The sequence below is a fragment of the Callospermophilus lateralis genome, unplaced genomic scaffold (assembly GCF_048772815.1).
Source record: "Callospermophilus lateralis isolate mCalLat2 unplaced genomic scaffold, mCalLat2.hap1 Scaffold_143, whole genome shotgun sequence".
NCBI lineage: Eukaryota > Metazoa > Chordata > Mammalia > Rodentia > Sciuridae > Callospermophilus > Callospermophilus lateralis.
In genome coordinates, this window is record NW_027512573.1 from 1,949,220 (window position 1) to 1,974,457 (window position 25,238).

The 25,238-nt window shown below is 37.7% G+C and overlaps 1 pseudogene; it reads right to left on the reverse strand.

Moving 5' to 3' along the window:
• Window positions 1-7,830: 7,830 nt before the first annotated feature.
• Window positions 7,831-12,936, reverse strand: LOC143387879 (rab5 GDP/GTP exchange factor pseudogene; annotated as a pseudogene).
• Window positions 12,937-25,238: the final 12,302 nt, after the last annotated feature.

Here is a 25,238-nt window from a genome sequence, read left to right on the forward strand (position 1 = left end):
AAACAATTCCGCGGAAACAACTGGTTGGCCCTTCTGATCCTACCGAGGTTAATGCCAACCGAGCCTTCATAGGCAGTGGCCACAGGATTGAAACGGGGCTTGGGAGAGACAGTCAGGACCCACACATTGCATTGATCATCTGACAAAGGGAACGAACTGTCGCCATTTGCATGGGATACCACCATGGCAGAGAACTGACGTCACCAGAATGTGGCAGAGGAGATAACTTCATTGAAACCAGCGGCGACAGGTGTGTAATCCCCTAGTCTTCCCTCTCCACACAGCGGGGAAACCTTAAGGGCCCCTCCCAGCTCTCCCGTGAGCGTGATAGCCAGACCGAGGGAATCAGGAGTGGCTCAGGACCCACGGCGCCTAACTCCTGTCTACTGCTCCCACCAGTGCTGAGGTCTCATGCACCAGCTACCAGGGTGTGGCTACCAGAGGGCAAGCAAAATTCGATGAGGGTTCTCAGCCCCAAGCTCTACAAACTTAGGGTCTGAAGGAATGGCAAACAGGGAGAGTGTGCCCAGTTGTTCATGAAAACAGTGCTCCAGGGAGCAGCAGACCTGGCATGTAGCCAGTATTGTGGTGAACGTCACCAGTGAGTGGGGCCTGGCTTGAGGAAAAGTGGGGAAGTGACTAGACACAAGAGAAGGCCCTAGGCACTCAGGATTGGAGACCCGCCCAGTCTGGGAGGAGGAGCTGCTGCACAGTGATTGGTTCCCGCATATTGAAAGGAGAAGCTTGGCCCAGTGGGAACAGCCCCACCTACTGGAAGAGAAGTTAATCAAACTCTAAGACTGCATTTATTAATTTTTTTTAATTTGGTTTTTTTTTCATTTTCATTTTTTGTTGTTTTTGTTTTTTAAATATTTTTTAATTTTTTTTAAATTTAAATTTTATTTTTTTAATTTTTTTAAAATTTTTTTATTTTCTATTTTTTTCTTTTGTCTTTTCATTTCTTTTCAATTTTCTTATTTCCCCTTCCTTGAATTCTACCTGCTTACTCTCATTCTCTTTAGTGACTTCTTCCCTTCCCTTCTAATACCTTTCTTCCCAAGCATCAAATAAATTTATAGGAGTAAAACAGTAACTCAGCAGTCAAACAGAACAAGAAGTAACATGAGCAGCATGAAGAAGCAAGGAAGAAAAGGAGTACAAACAATGCAGGACAGCCTAAATATTCAGGAGGACCTAGAGTCATCAGAAAAATGGTCAAATAAAGAACTCAAGGAATACCTTAGCAGATGGAATGGAACCTTAAAGAGGATATGAGACAGCTAATTCAAACAGTGAAAGAACACATTGAAAATGAATTACATAAACAGATAAAAGAAGTTAAGTATCTTTATCAGGAGATAGAGATTATAAAAAAAATCAAACAATAATTCTATAAATGAAGAAAACTATAAACCAAATTAAAAACTCAAATGAGAGTATCACTAACAGAGTGGAGCAAGTAGAAGCCAGAACGTCAGATAATGAAGACAAAATATATCATCTTGAAAAGAGTCTAGCCAACTCAGAAAGGCTGGTAAAAAATCATGAGAATAACATCCAAGAGATATGGGATAACATAAAAAAACCAAATTTAAGAGTCATCGGGATAGAGGAAGGTATAGAGGTTCCAACCAAGGGAATGAATAACCTGCTGAATGAAATAATTACAGAAAACTTTCCAGAAATAAAAAAGGAAATGGATATACAATTTGTAGATGCATACAGGACACCAAGCACACAAAATCACAGTAGACCAACGCCAAGACACATTGTTATGAAGATATCCAATATACAGAACAAAGAGAAAATATTAAAAGCTACAAGAGAAAGGAGGCAGATTACATTCAGGGGTAAACCAATAAAGTTAACAACGGATTTTTCATCACAGACACTGAAAGCGAGAAGATCCTGGAATAACATATTTCAAACACTGAAAGACAATGGATGCCAATCAAAAATTCTGTATCCAGCAAAATTAAGCTTCAGGTACAATAACGGAATGGGAAAGTAAACAAGGAGAGAAATAAAGTACAGTAGATGGGGTAGAAAGAGAAGATGGGAGGGGAGGGGAGGGGGGATAGTAACGGATAGGAAAGGTAGCAGAATACAACAGTTACTAATATGGCATTATTTAAAAATGTGGATGTGTAACTGATGTGATTCTGAAATCTGTATTTGGGCTAAAAATGGGAGTTCATAATCCATTTGAATCTAATGTATGAAATATGATATGTCAAGAACTTTGTAATGTTTTGAACAACCAATAAAAAAAAATAGAATGGTGTTGGCCTGAGGCTTAGCGTAGATAGCCTTTACAATGTTGAGATATGTTCCTGTTATCCCTAGATTTTCTAGTGCTTTGAACATAAAGCAGTGCTATATTTTGTCAAATGCTTTTTCTGCATCTATCGAGATGATTCTATGATTCTTATCTTTAAATCCATTGATGTGATGAATTACATTTATTGATTTCCGTATGTTGAACCAACCTTGCATCCCTGGGATGAATCCCACGTGATCATTGTGCACAATCTTTTTGATATGTTTTTGTAGTTGATTTTACAGAATTTTATTGAGGATTTTTGCGTCTATGTTCATTAGAGATATTGATCTGAAGTATTCTTTCTTTGATGTGTCTTTTCCTGGTTTTATGATCAGGATGATATTGGCCTCATAGAATGAGCTTGGAAGTACTCCCTCTTTTCTATTTCCTGAAATAAATTGATGAGAATTGTTATTAGTTCCCCTTTAAAGGTCTTGTAGAACTCGTCTATGTATCCATCTGTTTCTGTGCTTTTCTTGGTTGGTAATCTTTTGATGGCTCCTTCTATTTCCTCCCTTGATATTGATCTGTTTAAGTTGTGTATATCTTCCTGACTCAATCTGGGCAGATTATTTGACTTAAGGAATTTATTGATGCCTTCACTGTCTTCTATTTTATTAGAGTATAAATTTTCAAAATAATTTCTGATTATCCTCTGTATTTCTGTAGTGTCTGTTTTGATATTGCCTTTTTCATCACATATGCTGGTAATTTGAGTTCTCTCTCTCCTCTTCATTAGCATAGCTAAGGGTCTGTTGATTTTATTTATTTTTTTCAAAGAATGAACTTTTGTCTATTTTTTCAATTGTTTCTTTTGTTTTGATTTCATTGATTTCAGCTCTGATTTTAATTATTTCTTCCCTTCTACTGTTTTTGCTGCTAATTTGTTCTTCTTTTTCTAGGGCTTTGAGATGTAGTGTGAGGTCTTTTATTTGTTGACTTTATCTTGTTTTAAGGAATGAACTCCACACAATGAATCTTCCTCTTAGTATTGCTTTCATAGTGTCCCAGAGATTTTGATATGTTGTGTCTGTGTTCTCATTTACCTATAAGAATTTTTGAATCTCCTCCTTGATGTCTTCTGTAACACATTGTTCATTCAGTAGCATATTGTTATGTCTTCATGTGATGCAGAATTTTTTATTATTTATTTTGTTGGTGACTTCCAATTTCATTTGCTAAGAGTTTTTATTTGCTGAGAGTTGCCCTGTGGCATAGTATATGGTCTGTTTTTGAGAAGGATCCATGTGCTGCTGAGAAGAAAGTGTATCGTCTTGATGCCGGTTGATATATTCTATATATGTCAGTTAAGTCTAAGTTATTAATTGTGTTATTGAGCTCTATAGTTTCTTTATTCAACTTTTGTTTGGAAAATCTGTCCAGTGGTGAAAGAGGTGTGTTAACGTCACCCAAGATTATTGTGTTGTGGTCAATTTCTCTCTTGAACTTGAAAAGCATTTGTTTGATGAAAATAGCTGCACCATTTTGGGGGGCATATGTATTTATGTTTGTTATGTCTTGCTGGTGTATGGTTCCCTTGAGCAGTATGTAATGTTGATCTTTATCCCTTTTGATTAACTTTGGTTTTAAGTCTAGTTTATTTGATACAAGTATGGTGACCCTTGCTTGCTTCTGCAGTCATGTGAGTGGTATGATTTTCCTCAACCTTTCACCTTCAGTCGGTGTATGTCTTATCCTATCAAATGAGTCTCCTGTAGGCAGCATATTGTTGGATCATTTTTTTTAATACAGTCTGATAGCCTATGTCTTTTGATTGGTGAGTTTAAGTCATTATCATTTAGGGTTACTATTGAGATATGGTTTGTATTTCCAGCCATATTATCTTACTTTTGTTATTTAACTTGAGTTGGTTTTTCTCTTCGATTAGTTTTTATTTAAGTGTGCTACCTCCCTCTGCTGGTTTTAATTTTTGTTTTTCATTTCCTCGTCATGAAATATTTTTCCAAGGATGTTTTGTAGTGCCAGGTTTCTAACTGTAAATTCTTTTAACTTTTGCTTATCATGGAAGGTTTTTATTTTATCTTAAAATCTGAAGCTTATACAAGATTCTTAAAATCTGAAGCTTATACAAGATTCTTGGTTGGAACCCATTATCTTTCAGAGTTTGAAATATGTTGTTCCAGGATCTTCTAGCTTTCAGGGTCTGCATTGAAAAATCTGCCATTATCCTAATTGGATTACCCCTATATGTAATCTGATTCCTTTCTCTTGTGGCTTTTAAAATTCTCTCCTTGTTCTGTATGTTGGGCATTTTCATTATCATGTGTCTTGGTGTAGATATGTTGTGATTTTGCACATTTGGTGTCCTGTAGGTTTCTTGGATATGAATTTCTATTTCATTCTTTATGTCTGAAAAGTTTTCTGATATTATTTCATTGAACAAATTGCTCATTCCTTTGGTTTGGACCTCTAGGTCTTCCTCTATCCCAATAACTCTTAAAATTGGTCTTTTTATGCTATCCCATATATCTTGGATGTTCTGCTCATGGTTTCTTTTCATTTTTGCTGTGCTGTCTACCTTCTTTTCAAGATGATTTACTTTGTCTCGTTGTCTGATGTCCTGTCTTCTAAGTTGTCTACTCTGCTGGTGAAGCTCTCATTTGTGTTTTTAATTTGGTTCATTATTTCTTTCATTTCAAAGATTTCTTTTTTTTTTAATAATTTTTTTCTCTTTGGAGAGATCATCTTTTGCTTCTTGGATTTGTTTATGTACCTCATTGTACATAAACAAAGTAATCTTTCACTGTCTGCATTTGTTGTATAATCTCTCCTTTGAGATTCCAAAACATGTAAATCATGTAAATGATGAAATCTTTCTCTGTCATTTTTTTTCTGCTGTTTCTGTTAATTTTTCTAGTGATATGTTGTCTTGAATTGTTTGTTGTCCTTTCTTCCCTTGTCTTTTCATGTTGCTTGCATTTCTTTCCCTCTCTGTGGGACTGTTGTGTTATTGTTTTTACCCTATAGATTTGTAGTTCTCTTGTATAGTTCCAAGATCCCTATTTTGTGGGAAGGACACTGTTGACAGCTCCCAATATCAACAATACATCACTTATGAATAAATTATTGTTATTAAGACATTTATAGTTAGTCTCAATGTCTAGAAATGTTGATTCAATTATTATTTAAAATATAATCAGTAGTTTCATAAAAGCTGTACAGTTTCTGGTGGTGGACAAAGAACTGGGGGTTGGGTGTATGATGTTAAGGGGGAAAGATGTGAAGGTATGCAAATAACTTACAAAATTTGGAGAAGAATTCTAGTGAAGAGGGTTAGTAGCAGGGGAATAGACAGGAGGTAATTTAGGGTAGACAAGTACATGGGAGGACAGTAGAAAGCAGAAAAAACAAATAATAGATGTATTTAGAAAATGACAAGAAGTAAAAATAGTAAAAATTAGGAGATTGAAAGAGGAAGAGAGGGATGAATAAAAATAAAAAAGAAACAAAGAAAGAGAAAAAAGAGAGAGTGAAAGGAAAAAAAAGAGGGTTTATGCAATTTCTCTATATTATATTATTCTGGTGACTCAGTTCTTAAAATTCTATTTCATTCAAAGTTCTTGGTTTCACATATATGTTAGGGTTGTCAGGACCAGAGGAGGAAGGGTAGAGGAGAAATGAAGAGGATAAAATGGAAGAGAATAAAACAAACAAACAACAACAAAAAGCAAGCAAACAAATAAATAACAAAAAATATATAGAGAGTTCTGTTTTCTTCTCTTCTCTTTCAGTAGGTGGAGTTGTTTATTCCAGGCTTGAGTCTCTGCCCTCAGGGTGGTGTAGGTAACCAGTGTGAGAAGACTTGAGCCTGGGTATCATCTCCCTCTCTTGCCTGTAGCTTCCCTAATCTTGGTCTCTCTGAGTTGCTTCTGGTTTTTACACCCTTCCCCTCTCTTGCTTATCAGGTCGCAACTGTGGGACCTCTTCCATCCACCCTTATTTGCACCAGGTGGGCAGTGCCCTGGTCACACTGCACTCCTGTTCAACTGAGAGCTGATTTTGTGCTGATACTTACTGTGCTGAGTTATCACAGCTGGGGGGAGGGAGAGTTGGAAACAAGTACCTGTTCAGTCACACAACCAAGCTGGTAGCCACACTCAACAAAGATGGCGAGAAGGTTTTCCAAGATGGAGTCTGTCTGTTTCCTATGTTGGAGTGACTGGTGAGGTGGGGGGAGCTGAGATGTCCTCATGCTGTGGCTAGAATGTGGTCCAGTGACCTGCATGGGAGTGAAGCATAGTCTGGAGTCCTGCAGCTCTGCAGAGGTGCTGATTTGGTGTTTCTGCTTCACCACTTGAGAGCTGCACATGTGCTCAAACTGGGGGCTTATGTATCAGAGTCTGGAGTCTTACCAGAACATAGAGGCTCTGAGTTCTGCTCAGTGTTTGCAGCTCTGGTGGATTCTGTGAAAATCCGCTACATGGGGTCTTGTCACATGCTTTGGGGTGTTGTATTCCGTCAAGGTGAGACCTTGTGGAGAAGCCGCCTGATAGCTTTCTCGGATTCATGTACAGAGTAGCCAGACATAAAATCTCCTCACTCTGCCATCTTGGATCCCCTCCTACAATTTCTTTATCCATTTATCTGTTGATGGACAACTTATCTGATTTTATATTCTGGCTATTGTGAGTAGTGCAGCAATAAATATAAGAGTGAATGTATCTCTTTTATGACACTCACTCTTTCAAAATTATGTATACAAAATGAGATAGTTGGGTCATATGGTGAGTTTATTTTTAGTTTTTTGAGAAAATTTTATAGTTTTTCCATAATGATTATAATAATTTACCTTCCCACCAGCAGTGTAAGACTTACATTTCTGTGCATTTTTACCATGATTTGTTAGTTTTTGCTTTCATTGATGATAGCCATTCGAACTGGGGTGAGATGATTTCTTATTCTGTTTTTTTCAGTAATTTATTATTAACTAAGTTTTCCCTATGAGGAAAAAGAAAATAAAACATACAAAACACCCCCAACAAAATGTATCTTAAAAATGCTCTGATATTTATAAGCAATTGAATATGTTCTAGATCCCAATTGCAGGCTGCAACACTGTTACCTTCAATGTAGGCTCAAATAAATACTACCCACATAATGTTTATTATTGTGCAGGAACCTGAGTTTGCAATGGTGGAGAAGTTTTGTCATTTTAAACATTTTCAGAGTTAGTAGCCACTAACGGTTGACTTTGGGGCTTAATTTAAATTGCATATTTCTCCACAATATCTTGAATTTCTTTTGAAATCTATTAAGTCTTTGTTAAGTTTTGTGGCTTTATTGGTGATTCTTTTTTGTCTTTCATTCAATTGAGACAGGAGGTCTAAGATCTTATACATCTGCTGCACATCTAAGCAAGCATCAGGAGACCAACTCTTGGGTTCTTGCCTCCTGAGAGTGGTCTGGCTAGACATGTAGAAATCAAAATCCATGTGACTTGGATTCCAAGACTGGTTATTCAATTTCTCAATGACAGCCATAGCACATCATAGATTGGTGAAATAGTATCTGTCCTCCCCGTCATCAGCCAGCTGGGATTTCAGAAGAAGGTGATGTACTGGATGTAGGACTACAAGTGTGGAGGGTTTGCCCTTCAGCACAATGTAGATGAGATTGGGAAAGAAGTAGAAGAAGGCTCAAGTCACTTGCAGAAGCAGGCTCATTGTTGGTGATCTTGATGATGTTGAAGATGTGCTTGCTACACCTGGTGATGCAGACCAGCTTATCTTGGGCACAGTATTTGTATCCATATCAGTGATATCTTATCTTCTTCTAAATGGTGTGGTCTTTCCTATTATCAGTGGCTTCTGAACAGAACCCATATTTATAGAGGTGAGTTATGATGTACTTCTCCATTTGATCCATTTTCTTCCCAACTGTTTCTGGAGGCACTTTTCCACAAGTCAGTATTCTTTCCACCACATTCTGGTAAAACTCCTGAGTACACTCTTAATGCTCCTCAATTCCTGAATCCTTTTTGTAATGAATCATTCCCCAAACATCTTGGTCTGCTTACGGATCTCTTGTTTGATTTTGTGGAAGGTCTTGAGAAACTCTATGAGCTCCTTAGACCCTGTTTCAATGTTGGTTTTCCAGTTTATGAAAGGAGTAGGAGCTTTTGCTTCATGAATTTCTGATCTTCTTGATCCAAATCTGGAAGAAGAAATGAAGAATTTCTTCACTGTGGTTACCTTGTGGATCTTTCCACTGGTTTTGTTTTCTTCAAATTTGGAAAATGTGATGAAGGGCACCCCTGCTGCTCTGACTGCTGCTGGCAAAGGCCTCTTCCTCCTCCTGCTGAAGTCCTTCAGCCAGCTCCCAGTCCTTCTGGATCTGCTTCTGCTGGGCTCTGTGGTACTCCTCTCTCCAGCACTGGGAGCAGAAGCCCTGCCAGGCAGGGTTGCTATAATATCCACAACCCTTCTTGCACAGGACCTCCAACTGGTCCCTGTGAATTTCTAGGTGATCAGACTTCAGGCTTATCCTCTTCCTGCTGGGCGGCCCCTGGTGTCAGCACCACCTCCCCTGGTGCAGCTCCAGGAGGTGCCTCACTGTGGTTTTGATTTGCATTTTGCTGATGGTTAGTGATACTGAAATGTTTTCCTGTACATTGAATAATTGGCATTTTTTTTAATTTTAAGAAATGTGTGTTCAGAAAGACTATTTTTAATTGAACAATTTATATTTCATTGTTGTATTTCTGAAATCTTTATTCATTCTTGTAGTAATTCCTGTCAGAAAATTAATTGAAAAATATTTTCACCTCCTCTGTAGGTTGTATCTTTACTCTGTTGTTTCCTGTGTTGCTTCCTTGACATAATATTATGTTTCCTTTACTGTCAGTGCTTTTGGGGTGTTATCCAAAAAATATTTTCTTCTATGGATGTACTGAATTTATTTCCCCTTTGTTTGTCTTGTAGTTTTATAGTTTTAGGTGATAAATTTAGGTCTTTAATACAATTTGAATTGATTTTGAAACATGGGGAGAGGTGGTGGTCCAATGAAGACCTCTATTTTTAGGATTTAAAAAATGAAGGTGGATAACTGTATCCCCACATTAAACAAAAAATCACAATGTGGCAATAACATTTTTTTCTGTGTTCATTTTTCCAAATTGTCCCTCCCAGGTACATGTGTCTTTTACAATGTAGTTGTCTTCTCAATTGTTGTTAGAACATTTTGTTTGCCCAGGGAGCATGGGTTGTGTGTACATGTGCTTGCATGCTTAATTAAAGATGTGGTAACTAGCATATGATTGGAAAACTATACACAGCACTCGAAAAAGTGAGCAAAATTTGCAGCACATGACTTTTACTTACAAAAAGCTCACAAAGCAACATGTAGCACAAAAGGCAACATGAAAGATTCAACATAACCTTTAGGAACTTCCATGTCTCCCTCATGAGCGGTCACATAACATACATGGCAGGCATGTGATAGTAAATCCATAAAATAGCAGTGAAGACTATTTTTCTTAAAATCACAAGGAAATATAAATAGAAGTTCTAGTATTTTATTTTTCTTCCCCAGTTTTTCCTATTTTTTAACAACCAGGGCACCCATGCTCAATTTTAAAGTTCACTAAAAAAATCAGTTGACTATATAATTTAAAGGATTTAAGCATAGATTCCATCACCATTCCCAAGTGTTTATATTCTTCTCTGAGAAAGGATTAAGCTTTGATGCTATTGACATGTCTTCCTATGGGTGGAGTTTCTTTTTTCTGCCCTTTCACAGGTTTATCCAGGTGACATCCATTGGTCAAAAGATCAGAATGAATATAATATGCACTTGATCCAAACTGAGGATGCTACTGCACAATTCAGCTTACAAGGAGTCACTCAATGATTGTGGATACCTTCTCAATCATTTATACCCTGGTACTGTGCTGTTTTACACTGCACATCCTCCTCACCATGCCTCCCACCTGCGTTCTAGGATGAGAAAACATTCAGAAAGGATACAAGTCAAGTTATACTCATTTTAGGATCTACATCCTAAGCCCACATGTAATGTGTATGGGAAATAAATGTTCTAAGCCACTGAGCTTTAGGCGTTGTTTCTGATACAATGTAATCTATTTGCAATGTGATTTATTCTAGGGAGAGAGATATAACTTTATAAACCTATTTTGCTTAAGGAATTTGGATGAGAAAGCCTCTTAGAATCAGTTATTATTATTGGGAAGAGGGTATGTGTATGCACAACCCTCTAACTACATGTACTTTGTGAAGTCCAAAAATTAATTGCAGAGAACATAAGACTCCTTTGTACATTGTAGAACCCTTTTCCTACTAATTTTTTCAGTCTTAAATTAAGCACTAGATGGGACAGGGCAAAGTAGGTGTTTGCTGTAGGATGGGTTGAGCAGGTGTAATGTAGAACAAGACCTTTGATCTCAAGCAGGAAAAGGTGACAATGAAGGTGTTTGGCTTGACAGTGGTATTGGAGCCCTTGAAAAGTGAAGAAAATCTCACCATGGTGTGGTGGGAGTGTATTCTGGTGTGGATAATCAGAGCCTGAGCATGGTGAGGAGGATGTCCACAAGTGGCAGTGGTCCATAGCAGAGTAGCAGAGGACAGGAGAATTGAGGAGGTGTCCCAAATAGTGGAAGGCTGGTGTGAGTTGTCAGCCTGTGAGAAGAGGCCATCTATGTGGTGGTGTGGTGAGGTATGGGGAATGTAAATTAAGCAGGGTTTGGAAGTCATTCATGCATAAAGTCACTTTTTGTGAGAAGTCAGAGCCCCCTTTTGGGTGAGGAGTGAGTCCCTGGAGAGATGGAGCCTGGCATGAAATCTCAGCATCTGGGAGAAGCAAGTAGACACTGCTGAACAATGTTTGTTCCAATGTTGGTTGGGATTCATTGACTAAGTGGGGTGAGGACATCATCCTTGCAGAGGGTAATCCTGTGTGGGTTTCAGAGACCAGGCAGGGTAAAGAGGGTGTCTGCATGTAGACAGTCCAGTGTTGGAACTCATCACATAAGCAAGGTAAAAAAGGCAATTAATTTTTTTTGCCATTTTTTTAAATTTGTTCTACATAACAGTAGAATTAAAAATGTATTTTGGCAGAATATATATACAATAAGTATAATATATATATATACATAAAGTATATATATATATATATATATATATATATATATATATATATATATAGTATAACTTATTCTATTTAGGTTCACACTCTTGTGATCATACAAGATGTGGAGTTATACTGGTCAAATATGCAAAAAGAAACCTAGGAAAGTTATGACCAATTAATTTGAATGTCTTTCCTATTCACCACCCCCCCTCCCTTCCCTTTGTCCCCCTTTGCTAGTCCAATCTATTTCTATTGTTTCCCTCTCCAACCTCTCTTATTTTGGGTTTGCATCAACAAATTATAGAGAACATTTGGCTTTTGTTTTTTGGGGGATTGGCTTATTTCTGTTAGCATGATATTCTCCAGTTCTATCCATTTACTGGAAAATATCATTATTTAATTCTTCTTTATTGCTGAGTAATATTCCATTGTGTTTATATGCCACATTTTCTTTGTCCATTCATCCATTGCAGGTTGTTTCTATAGCTTACCTATTGTGACTTGAGCTGCTATAAACATGAATGTGGCTGCATCTCTGTAGTATGCTGTCATTTGCGTATATGTTGAGGAGTGCTATAACTGCATCAAATGTTTCCATTCCAAGTTTTCTATGGAATCTCCATACTGCTTTCCAGAGTGTTTGAAACAATTTGAAGTCCCACCAGCAATGTAGGAGAGTAAATTTCTCCCACATCCTCACCAATACTTATTGTTACATGTATTCTTTATAAATGCCATTCTGACTGAAATAGGATGAAATCTTGGTGTATTTTTAATTTACATTTCTCTACTTGCTAGAGATATTGAACACTTTTAAATATATTTTTTGACTATTTGTATTTCTTTTTCTGTGAAATGTTTGTTTTGCCCATTTATTGACTGGTTTATTTATATTTCTGTGTTAAGCCTTTTGTTTTTTGGTACTGAGGATTGAACTTGGGAGTGCCTGACCATTAAACAACATCTTCAGACCTATTTTTATTTATTTATTTTTTAATTTAGAGACAGGGTCTCACTGAGTTGGTTAGTGCCTGTTTGCTGAGGTTGACTTTAAACTCGTGATCCTCCTGTCTTAACTCCTGGGATTATAGGTATGTTCCACTGAGCCCAGGTCTGAGTTAAGATTTTTTGAGTTTTTTTTTTGTATATCCTGAATTTAATGCCTTTATGTGAGGTACTGGTGGTGAAGGTTTTCTCCCAATCTGTAGGATTTCTGTCCATGTTCTTGATTGTTTCAAGAAGGCATTCTTCCTGGCAGTGGAGGACCTGGCATGGGATATCAAAGCCCAAGCAGGATGAGAAAAGTATCTACACAGAAGACAGACATGGTATGGCTTTCAGAAACTGAGCTGGATAAGGGAGCTCTCCACATGGAGGCAAACCCCAGAAGGGAAATTGATCCTTACCGGGTAAGGACTTCCATCCATGGGAGTAAACTTGTGTGGGTGTGAGAGCTCAGGCAGACCAAAGTAGGTAGAGATAAGCTTTAAAAATCTGATCTGATTCATCCTTAAAGAAAATTAGAGCAGCAATACACTATGTCCCTGAAACACTCCTCTTTATTCTCAAGAAAGCAGCCAAATTAAGAGAACCATATGAGTGGTCTTGGACTAGCATGTTCAGGTGAATACTATCCTATCTTGTAGGATACTGACTCTCTTTTTCGTATATGCTCTAAATTTGAGGTGTGGCTTAGCACAGGGTCAGAACTTCAGCGAAGTGAGCAGAATGTTCATTTTGTGGAGTATGGTTGGCTGGTCCTATGTGGGAACACCCATTTAGAGCTAAGAGGGCTTCAGGGTAGGGGATAGGAGATTAGATTAAGGAGTATGGAATTTATCAGGGAAAAGAGTATCTTAGGGAATGATGGCACAAGATGAGCAAATGGTAACATACAGAGAATAATCAAGCAAGTTAACAAATTAGTGAAAAGTTAAAGATAACAAACACAGATTTCTTTATGTCACTTAAGTGTGGAACAAATGTGGAAATTAAGTAAATGAAAATAAAATCTGAGGCATTGAATTACAATTAGGGGTATTACTGTGATTTTAGTGTTTTCAGTATAGTAGATATGAAATAAATGTAGAAATAGAATGGAAATAAATATAGAGGTGAGAGAGAGGAAAAGATGTGGAAAGAGGAAGATAGATATAAGAGAAAAAAGAGTTAGGTAGGGGTTATTAAAAGAAGGCAAATCATTTGGGGTGAACTGAGGCAAAGAACCAGGGCTTGAGTTGAGAGCAGCCCTTTGAAATAATCCCACATGAAAGATTTAGTTTTCTTGATGTTATCTCATAATTCTTGGATGTTCTGCTCATGATTTCTTAACATTCTCGCTGAGCTGTCTATGTTCTTTTCAAGTTGAAAAACTTTGTTTTCGTTTTCTGATGTTCATCTTCTAAGTGTTCTACTCTGCTGGTAATACTCTCATTTGAGTTTTTAATTTGGTTTATTGTTTCCTGCATTACCAGGATTTCTGTTTGTTTGTTTTTTATATCCTCTATCTCCCTATAGAGTTGATCTTTTGCTGCTTGGATTTGTTTATGTAATTCATTGTCAAAGTGATTTTTCATTGTCTGAATATGCTGTATAATGTCTTTCTTGAGACTCCAGATCATCTGAAGCATGTATATCCTGAACTCTTTGTCTGACATTCCATCAGCTGCAGATATTACCTCATCTAATGTTGAATTGACCTGTATTGTTTGTGGTCCTTTCTTTCCTTGTTTTTTCATACTGCTCATGATTCTTTCTAGCTTTGTGAAACTGTTGTGCTACTGTTTTTCCCCTTATATATTAGTATTGTTCTTGTATAGCTCCAAAATCCCTGTTTTGCGGAGAAAGACAATGTTAACAGTTCCCAATATCAACAGTACATTATTAATACATTTATAGTTAGATTCTAAGACTATAGATATTGGTTTTAATTATTACTTAAGAATATATTCATTAGTTTCTTAAAAGGCATACCATATCTGGTGGCATATAGAAAGCTTAATTTCAGATGAAGGATGTTATACTTAGAGGGAAAGGAGTGAGGGTATGAGGTTAAACTAACTTAGCACCTTTGGAGAACTCTAACCACTAGACTGGTAATTTATGGAAGAATGTATAGATAGACTCAACCTCCTATCTATTTAGATAGTTACCCTATTTATAGATAGCATAAGTTAGGAGATTGAAAGTGGGATCGAGAGAATACGAATAAAAAAAAGAAAAAATAATAACAAGGAAGAAAAGAGAAATAAGAGAAGGAAAAGGAAAGTAAGATAGAAATAAAGAAAAAAATGGGGGGAAGGTGGGGTATATGCAATTCCTCTATATTATATTACTTTGGTAATTCAGTTGTTCATGCACAGTTCTTAGTTTCACATATGCTGAAGTTGTGAAAGAGAGAGAAGAAAAGAGAGAAAGAAAGAGAAGAAAAGAAAAAAAAGTCTCTCAGAACACTGTTTTCCTTGCTTCCAGTAGGTGGTGTTGTCTATTCCTAGCTTGAGCCTCTGCATTCAGGGTGGTGGGTATAGCCAGTGTGAAAGGAAATGAGCTTCCACCTGTATCTTCCCTACTCTAGTCTCTGAGATAGAAACCAGGTGCCTGAACAGTTGTTGTTTTGCGTTGATAGCTGCAACCCTCCAAAGCTTGTGGGAAATATTTTGAGTTATCACAGCTATGGGTGTGGGAGTTGGAAACCGAGTACCTGGATCAGCCGCAGAACCGTGCTGGTAGCCACGCCCCCTTTGATGGGTTTTAAGGGTTGATGGGCTTCCTCTGGACTAGCACTTGGGGCGGGGGTGGACTTCCTCCTTTGGTCTGGCTGGGCGCCTGGCGTCTTCCTCCTCCAGTCTGGCTGGGCGCCTGGTGTCTTTCCTCCTCCGGTCTGGCTGGGCACCTGGTGTCTTTCCTCCTCCCGTCTGGCTGGGTGCCTGGCGTCTGTCCTCCTCCGGTCTGGCTGGGTGCCTGGCATCTTTCCTTCTCCGTTCTGGGATACAAGAGGGTACAGAGGTCCAAACTAAGGGAATGAGCAATCTATTCAATGAAATAATACTAGAAAACTCCCCAGACTTAAAGAATGAAAAAGAAATCCAAATACTAGAAGCCTACAGGACACTGAATGTACAAAATCATAAGAGATCCACACCAAGACACATAATAATGAAGATGCCCAACATACAGAATAAGGAGAGAATCTTAAAAGCCACAAGAGAGAGGAAGCAGATTACATTTAGGGGTAAACCAATCAGGATAACAGCTGATTTTTCAACACAGACTCTGAAAACTAGAAGATCCTGCAACAACTTATTTCAAATGCTGAAAGAAAAAGGATTCCAACCAAGAATCATGTATCCAGTGAAATTAAGCTTCAGGATTGAAGATGAAATAAAAATCTTCCATGATAAACAAAACTTAAAAGAATTTGCAGCTAGAAAACCAGATCTTCAAAACATCCTTGGCAAAATATTACAGGAAGTGGAAATGGAAAATAACAATGAAAACCAACAGTGGGAGGTAGTACAATAAAGAAAAAAGTAAGGATAGAGGAAAAACAAATCATGTTAAGTAACATAAATAAACAAATATGGCTGGAAGTACAAACCATATCTCAATAGTAACCCTAAATGTTAATGGATTAAATGCACCAATCAAAAGACATAGACTAGTAGAATGGATTAAAAAAAAGATCCAACATTATGCTGCCTACAGGAGACTCATCTGATAGGAAAAGACATACACAGACTGAAGGTGAAAGGTTGGGAAAAATCATATCACTCATACGGACCCCAGAAGCAAGCAGGGGTGTCCATACTTGTATCAAATAAAATAGACTTCAAGCCAAAGTTAATCAAAAGGGATAAACAAGGACACTACATACTGCTCAAGGGAACCATACACCAACAAGACTTGACGATCATTAATATATATGCCCCAAACAATGGTGCAGCTATATTCATCAAACAAACTCTTCTCAAGTTCAAGAGTCTAATAGACCACAACACAATAATCATGGGAGATTTTAACACACATCTCTCACCACTGGACAGATCCTCCAAACAAAAGTTGAATAAAGAAACCATAGAGCTCAATAATACAATTAATAATTTAGACTTAATTGATGTACACAGAATATACCACCCAACATTAAGCGAATACAGTTTCTTCTCAGCAGCACATGGATCTTTCTAAAAAATGAACCATATATTATGTCACAGGGAAAATCTTAGCAATTACAAAGGAGTTGAGATACTACCATGGATTTTATCTGATCATAATGGAATGAAATTGGATTCAATAATAAAATGAGAAAGGAAAAATCCTACATCACATGGAGATTAAACAATATGCTACTGAATGAACAAAGGGTTACAGAAAACATCAAAGAGAAAATTAAAAAATTCTTAGAGGTAAACAAAAACTCAGACACAACATATCAAAATCTTTGGGACACTATGAAAGCAGTACTAAGAGGAAAATTCATTTCATGGAGTTCATTCCTTAAAAGAAGGAAAATCCAACAAATAAATGACCTCATACTACACCTCGAAGCCTTAGAAAAAGAAGAACAAATCAGCAGGAAATACAGTAGAAGGCAAGAAATAATGAAAATTAGAGCTGAAATCAATGAAATCAAACATAAGAAATAATCAAAAAAATTGACAAAACTAAAAGTTGGTTTTTTGAATAAATAAATAAGATTGATGGACCACTAGCTATGCTAACAAAGAGAAGAAGAGAGAGAACCCAAATTACTAGCTTACGGAATGAAAAAGGCAACATCACAACAGACAATTCAGAAATACAGAAGATAATTAGAAATTATTTTGAAACCCTATACTCTAATAAAATAGAAGATAATGAAGGCATTGATAAATTCCTTGAGACATATGAACTACCCAGATTGAGTCAGGAAGATATAAACAAGCTAAACAGACCAATATCAAGTGAGGAAATATAAGAAGCCATCAAAAGACTACCAACCAAGAAAAGCCCAGGACCGGATGGGTATACAGGAGAGTTTTACAAGAACTTTAAAGAAGAACTAATACCAATACTCCACAATCTATTTCAGGAGATAGAAAAAGAGGGAGAACTTCCAAATTCATTCTATGAGGCCAATATCACCCTTATTTCCAAACCAGATAAGGACACCTCAAAGAACAAAAACTACAGACCAATATCCCTAATGAATTTAGATGCAAAAATCCTCAATAAAATTCTGGCAAATCAGATACAAAAACATATCAAAAAGATCGTGCACCATGATCAAGTAGGATTCATCCCTGAGATGCAAGGCTGGTTCAATATACGGAAATCAATAAACGTTATTCACCACATCAATAGACTTAAAGATAAGAACCATATTTTCATCTCGATAGATGCACAAAAAGCATTCGACAAAGTACAGCATCCCTTTATGTTCAAAACATTAGAAAAGCTAGGGATAACAGGAACTTACCTCAAAATTGTAAAAGCTATATATGCAAAGCCTCAGGCTAGCATCATTCTAAATGAAAAAAAACTGAAGGCATTCCCTCTAAAATCTGGAAGAAGACAGGGATGCCCTCTCTCACCACTTCTATTCAATATAGTTCTCAAAATACTGGCCAGAGCAATTAAACAGACAAAAGAAATTAAAGGCATTAAGATAGGAAAAGAAGAACTTAAATTATCACTATTTGCGGATGATATGATCCTATACCTAGAAGACACAAAAGGGTCTACAAAGAAACTACTAGAGCTAATAAATAAATTCAGCAAAGTGGCAGGATATAAAATCAACATGCATAAATCAAAGGCATTCCTGTATATCAGCGACAAATCTTCTGAGCTGGAAATGAGGAAAACCACCCCATTCTCAATATCCTCAAAAATAGTAAAATACTTGGGAATCAACCTAACAAAAGAGGTGAAAGATTTATACAATGAAAACTACAGAACCCTAAAGAAAGAAATACAAGAAGATCTTAGAAGATGGAAAAATATACCCTGTTCATGGATAGGCAGAACTAACATCATCAAAATGGTGATATTTCCAAAAGTTCTCTATAGGTTCAATGCAATGCCAATCAAAATCCCAACGGCATTTCTTGTAGAAATAGAGAAAGCAATCATGAAATTCATATGGAAAAATAAAAGAACCAGAATAGCAAAAGCAATTCTAAGCAGGAACTGTGAATCAGGAGGTGTAGCGATACCAGATTTCAAACTGTACTACAAAGCAATAGTAACAAAAACAGCATGCTGCTGGTACCAAAACAGGTGGGTGGACCAATGGTATAGAATAGAGGACACAGAAACCAATCCACAAAATTACAACTATCTTATATTCGATAAAGGGGCTAAAAGCATGCAATGGAGGAAGGATAGCATCTTCAACAAATGGTGCTGGGAAAACTGGAAATCCATATGCAACAAAATGAAACTGAATCCCCTCCTCTCGCCATGCACAAAAGTTAACTCAAAATGAATCAAGGATCTTGATATCAAATCAGAGACTATGCATCTGATAGAAGAAAAGGTTGACTCCCATCTACATATTGTGGGGTCGGGCTCCAAATTCCTTAATAGGACACCCATAGCACAAGAGTTAATAACAAGAATCAACAAATGGGACTTACTTAAACTAAAATGTTTTTTCTCAGCAAGAGAAACAATAAGAGATGTAAACAGGGAGCCTACATCATGGGAACAATTTTTTACTCCTCACAATTCAGATAGAGCCCTAATATCCAGAGTATACAAAGAACTCAAAAAATTAAACAATAAGAAAACAAATAACCCATTCAACAAATGGGCCAAAGACCTGAACAGACACTTCTCAGAGGAGGACATACAATCAATCAACAAGTACATGAAAAAATGCTCACCATCTCTAGCAGTCAGAGAAATGCAAATCAAAACCACCCTAAGATGCCATCTCACTCCAGTAAGATTGGCAGCCATTCTGAAGTCAAACAACAACAAGTGCTGGCGAGGATGTAGGGAAAAGGGTACACTTGTACATTGCTGGTGGGACTGCAAATTGGTGCGGCCAATATGGAAAGCAGTATGGAGATTCCTGGGAAAGCTGGGAATGGAACCATATTTGACCCAGCTATTGCCCTTCTCGGTCTATTCCCTGAAGACCTTAAAAGAGCATACTACAGGGATACTGCCACATCGATGTTCATAGCAGCACAATTCACAATAGCTAGACTGTGGAACCATCTCAGATGCCCCTCAATAGATGAATGGATAAAAAAATGTGGCATTTATACTCAATGGAGTACTACGCAGCACTAAAAAATGACAAAATCATGGAATTTGCAGCGAAATGGATGGCATTAGAGCAGATTATGCTAAGTGAAGCTAGCCAATCCCTAAAAAACAAATGCCAAATGTCTTCTTTGATATAATGAGAGCAACTAAGAACAGAGCAGGGAGGAAGAGCAGGAGGAAAAGATTAACATTAAACAGAGTCATAAGGTGGGAGGGAAAGAGAGAGAAAAGGGAAATTGCATGGAAATGGAAGGAGACCCTCATTGTTATACAAAATTACATATAAGAGGTTGTGAAGGGAATGGGAAAAAAATAAGGAGAGAAATGAATTACAGTAAATGGGGTAGAGAGAGAAGATGGGAGGGGAGGAGAGGGGGAATAATAGAGGATAGGAAAGGTAGCAGAATACAACAGTTACTATTATGGCATTATGTAAAAATGTGGATGTGTAACTGATGTGATTCTGCAATTTTTGTAATGTTTTGAATAACCAATAAAAAAAAAGAGAAAGATTAATTTTTGGACTGTTTTTATTTTGGCCTTTGGAAAAATAAATCATATTTGGCACTCAGTTTGAATTCATCCTCTTCTAAACGTGATTCCATTTACTTTTCTGAACCGTTAAGTATATTCATATGTACCTTCCAGAGCAGGTTGTTAAAGTGATGTTGGGGGTAAAGGGAGAGATAAGTGTAGAAATAAAGGTTGCATCCTCTTTTATCATGGCTTTCAGGAGTGTTGGAGGTGACCAGTAGCAAAATGAATGAATGAATGAAGGTTGATGATGGTGCTGATTGTGAACAACAGGGAAAGCAGAGAGCACAGAGGATACCTTCAGACTACTCATTTATCACCATGCTAAAGGAAAGTGGCTCTGCACATGGGGAGGCTGTCATGTGAGATTTGTGTAATGACCACCTTAGAATGTGGCACAAAAAAGCTGACTGATCAATCAGACATGATGACATGAAGGCAATATGAGCAAGTGTTGCTCAGGTTGGTTAGCTAATTAGTTACATTTGCATGTGAAAGCACAAATTTCAGTTTTCCTGGTGAGTTTACGGAATGAGGTTCTTAGGAAAGACTTCTCTAATTGCTTGATTCCTCTTTTCCTTTCCTTCCTATTTCTTTTGAGTTCCCACTTTTGTTACACTTATCTATATCTACTGTTTGCAGGCTGTAATTATCATTCTGGTTGTCCTGAGGATGAGACCTCAGTGATTTCACTCTCAGGTATGTGTCTATTTATTACATCTAGTTAAGTGGTAGAGTAATTTGCTCTCAGGCTGGAATCTCATTTGTAATATGTTTTAAGAAAAAGATGGCATGAAATTTCTGAAAAAAGCAGAAGGTTTCTTCTCAAGATGGCTTTGAGAACAAATGATGCTGAAGTGAGTTTGAAAAATTAACTGAAGTCCTCAGGCACCAACTCAAATTCTCCTGCAGGTAAAAGATCATTTTCCAGGGGTTAATGTTAATTACAAGGTGAAGGATGAAGAGACAGTTAAAAAGCAGGGCCAAGGTAATTTTGTTGCTGTTTCTCTGAAGTATTCATGTCTGGGACACCCAGGAATGTCTGAGGATTTTGCTGCCTGTAGATAGGAATGAAGGTGTTTTTGAGCAGCAAAGTGGGAAAAAAGTCCATAATACTTTCTTTACTATTATTATTTACATAAAATCAGATATTGAATTTTATTGTATATTTTTTCATATATGAATATATAAAAAGGTGTGAACCTATATTTCCAAAATTGAAAGAATATAATACTGAGTTTTTCCTCCTCACTATTGACAATATACATAATTAAAAATTATTCCTATTTATCTAATGCTTTTATCTTAATGGAAAGTGACTTCAAGTCTACCACACCATTGGTAGTAATCATTTTCAGGTTTTGTAGATCCTAGGCAAAATTGCTGTAGCATGAAGCTATACCCTCTGTTGACAAAATGGGTTCTGACCAAGAAATATTGACTTAAAAGGGTGATTGTATCCTAAAAACATGAATTGACCATAATGATTTATCTTGTATAAATAGCATAATTATAAGTTGGACACAATATTATTTAAATAAGTAATGAAATAATAAGCAATTATAAATAATAATAAAGAAATTATGGTGAAAGAATGTTCATGATACAGTATAAAGGAAAATAGTGAGTCAGAAATCAGTAAATATGTATGTCAACCGAATGGAAAAATGTTCATTTATGTTGTATACACTTCAAAAATTGCTGAAAAAACATGTGCCAAAATATTAACAATAGTTATTCTCAATGTTAAAAATCTGCAATTTGGGGTATTTTATAAAGTTTTTTAAAAATAGTAAACATAATTGTTTTTTTCATATTTCATGTTCTTATTATTACAAATATTCACAGTAGTAGCGATTGTACTTTATGGGAGAAAGAGGAAGATGTTAGCTTTTTGTAACTGTGACCCAAATACCTGATAAGAACAACTTAGAAGAGAAAGCTTATTTTAAGATCAATATTTTAGAGGTCAGTCTATGGTGAGTCAGCTTCAGGCCTTGAGGTAGGCAGAACATCATGGTGGAAGGGCACGGCAAAGTAGATCTCTTCAGTTGATGGCAGCCAGAGGATCAAGGAAACTTCCACTGAGATTTCAAAGGAAGACCTGAGTGTTCAGGCAAAGTAAAGCAGTATTGGAATCTCCCCGTGATTCCCTTGAGAGGACCTGCATGAAGTTGTGAAGGGGAAGCTGAAGCTGGAATGGAGATGCCAGGGATTAAGATATGACAATAATGTGGAATGTCTGCTAGGAAAGCTGTTGGCTGTAGATGGAGTCAGCCTAAGAAAGAGACCATGTGGATGACAACCAGCAAGGCAATTTAGGTGGTGCTGCAGAAGCCCTTTGAAGTTTACATCTCATCACAATATTCCCCAGATGTGGACGTGGAGTTACAGAAACTAATATCTGTCTGAGTTTTGGTTCCATCCTTTTCTTCTATATCCTATTCCTCCTTTTTGGAATGGGAACATTTATTTATGCCATTGTATATTGGAAGTATGCAACTTGTAAGGACAGGCACTCATGATCAAAAGAGGCAGATTAAAAGCAGCTGAATAAGGGTTTATTGAGAGAGTGGTTTCTAGGAGAGACCCTCCAGTCCAACAGAATGGGTCTGGGAGAAATGCAACCAGGCTCAGCTGAATTGGAATTTTTGGGGCTCAGGGCTGGAAGGGAGGGCTTGGGACAAAAAGGGAGGTTTTTAGAGTTCCTTGTCTTCCTAGGTTGTTCAGGGGATCTTTCTGTGATCCATATCCTTCCAGGATTGGTCAGGAGACCCCACTGATTGACAGATTGTTTTGAGGCACCATCACTGCTTGTTTGTAGGCACCTGATTGTTTTTTCACATGCACAGATTGTCTTGTGCTTCATTTCTAAGCCCCTAACATCCCAGCGATTTTGATGGTATAGGGTATAGAATTACATCTGGCTACTTCATGCTTGCTAGGGGCACTGTGGGGAAGGGGATGGCTCAGGTATGGGTTTGGTAAGGGAGGTGACTGTAGTCATAAGGAGCATCTGGTTGTAGGTCACTCTGTCAATTTCACCCATGTGCTTTCAGGTGAACCTGAGGAGGCAGGGAGAAATCATTCATAGAAGTCTAATTACTAATATAGGAGTGAGAATGGGAGTCAGCCATGTAATGAGGGTTGAGTTTAGCCAGCCGGTCATTTGATTGTTGCTGTTTAAGGTTTTCACCCAAACAATGGAGGGTGTTGACATTCTTTTTGACCAATCTAGTTTCATTGATGTAGTAGCAGCATTCTTCTCTCAGGAATAGACAAGTTCCTCCTTTGTCTGGTGTCAGGAGATCTAGGGCTTGACGGTTCTGTAGTGAGACTTGGGCAATCAATGTTATTTGCCTTTGCAGGGAAGTGAGAGAGGCAATTGATGCCTCTACCACTTCTCAAAGTTGTTGTTCAAGCTTCTGAGTAGTAGTTGCTGCATAACCAAGTCCTCCTTCCCCATGTCTGGAGACAGCAAGTGAGAAGGCCAGGGAGAATTCAACTACTACTGGTAGAAAGACAGGCTCATCTTGCCCTGGAAAGGGAGGTGGTAACATACTATATTAATTCAGCCTTACTTTACAGAGTTAATTGAGAAACCAAGGTGGAAGAAACACAAAAAGCCAAGGGCATGCTGAGGCTTAGATTTTTTTAGGGTACTGTTGCACCAGAAAAAGAACCTCCAGAGGAGCAAAAATTGGGGAACAGATTCAAATGATCTGGTCACAGGGTACTGAACCAGAGGATGTGTAGCAGCAGGAGAAATTCTCTGATGAGTTATGAAAAAGGGGTACTTTCTCAAAGGCTAGAGAGGGGTATTGTTGGGATATGGTTGAGGTATTGAGAAGAAGATCAATGGGAATTGCAGTAAAAGAAGTATGATCCAAACCTGTGCAGAGGAACCAGTCTGAAATGTTATTAACTTTGGATAAATTGAGAAGCTGAAGTCCCTGACATACTAGGATCATGCATTAGAAAGGTTCAACTTTAGGATGGGCAAATGCATCCAGCTGGTTTTGTATTTCTTTCTCTTGCTCCTTGTTGGTTATGTGAAGTTGAGGGAACATTTGTACATAAGTTCTCCAGATTCTGATAGAGGTTGAGGGGAGCTTGGTAAAACCCCAAGAATAAAATTTACCATCAACACTGAATGCTCATTTCAGGTCCCATATAGTTAATTTGTTGTATGCTTATTTATCATAGCAAGGCTTATCTAGGAAGCATGTCTTGCATGAATTGTAATGGCATCCACCATAGGTGTTAGGCCAATGTTTACAAGATTCCTCAGTTTGGTCTGATATGAAGCATAGCATTTCTGCACATATATGGGATGAGGCAGTTTGGTTGAATCCAGTAATGTTAAGGGTGACCACCTGATTGTAGCCAGAGGAAGGGCAATCACCTTAACCCATAAACTGAGAGTGGGTTGTGTCATCTTGGTGCTATGTTGCTTGGATGTAGAAGCACCATGTATGGGTTGGGATAGAAGTGTGAGAGAGATTAATGATTAGTAAAATAAGAAGAATATTGGTGAGAAATCTTGAGTTTGGTGGGCCCCAGTGTGGTGGAAGTCCACACTGGACAATTGGAACAGGTGCCTTTTTAAGGCGATAGGCATGGTACCAGGGGAAGTGGCCCAAAAGCTTGGCTGCCACTGGGATAGTAAGTATGACTGTAAGGGGTCTTGTCCAGCGAGGTTCCAATGATTGAGGATGTAGTTCCCTAAGTAAGAATGCATCACATGTTTGAAGATTGTCCAATTCGGTTTGTGGTTGCACTGGGATTGTGGCAATGGATGGTGCAGGAAGACACTGGTCTGCATGTTCCCTTAGGAGTTTGTGTAGAATTGTGAGATATGACAGGTAGGACACAAGGGGAGAAAGAGTGATTGGAAAGCTTTGGTTGATTAAGAAAGGGCACCCTTGGTGTTTCTCAAAGGGACTAAAGCCTGAATTCAGGTGAGAGCCAATGAGAGAAGATTGGGCCAGGAAAGCCTGAGTTCAATAGCAAGTTTAGT